The following is a 610-nucleotide window of genomic DNA, read 5'->3' as shown; positions in this document are numbered from 1 at the left end:
CCAAATATTGAAAAAGACCAAATGGAGTTATAAAAGCTGAGATTATTTTTGCCCTATACGTAGGTCCCACTTGATAATATCCTTTCAACATGTCCACCGAAGTGAAAAGGTGCAAAAGAGGTTTAATTACATTTTGAAGTGATGCTTTAAGGGAAAAGCCTCAGGATAACGTGTACTGGTATCCATAACTGTGAGCAGGTATTGATTTCCTTCTTAGTCTTTGGTAATGGGCCCCAATCCACAACAATCTTTTCAAATGGTGTAGAAAATACTGGGATGGTCTTAATGGGAGCTGCTGGTATACTTTCATTTGGTTTTCCTACCATTTGACAAATATGACAAGATTTTTAGGTACTTTGACACATCCTTCCTAAGTCCAGGCCAGTAATAGTGTTGGAGGAGCTTTTTATATGTTTCAGGATTCCCAAATGTCCTGAAATACCATCATGGGCAAGGGCAATTAATGCTGGTCTGACTGAGGAGGAATTACCACTTGATGTATTTCAGACCACGTGTCTGACCCTATTTGAGTCTCTCCTAGGGCTGTCCAGGGGATAAGTTACATATGTTTGTGTTTCTATAATTTAGTGTTGTATTGTTTGGAGGAGAT

The sequence above is a fragment of the Homarus americanus genome, unplaced genomic scaffold (genome assembly GCF_018991925.1).
Source record: "Homarus americanus isolate GMGI-L3 unplaced genomic scaffold, GMGI_Hamer_2.0 scaffold11022, whole genome shotgun sequence".
NCBI classification, from domain to species: domain Eukaryota; kingdom Metazoa; phylum Arthropoda; class Malacostraca; order Decapoda; family Nephropidae; genus Homarus; species Homarus americanus.
The sequence above is the reverse complement of the archived record's forward strand: the minus strand, read 5'-3'. Positions refer to the sequence as shown.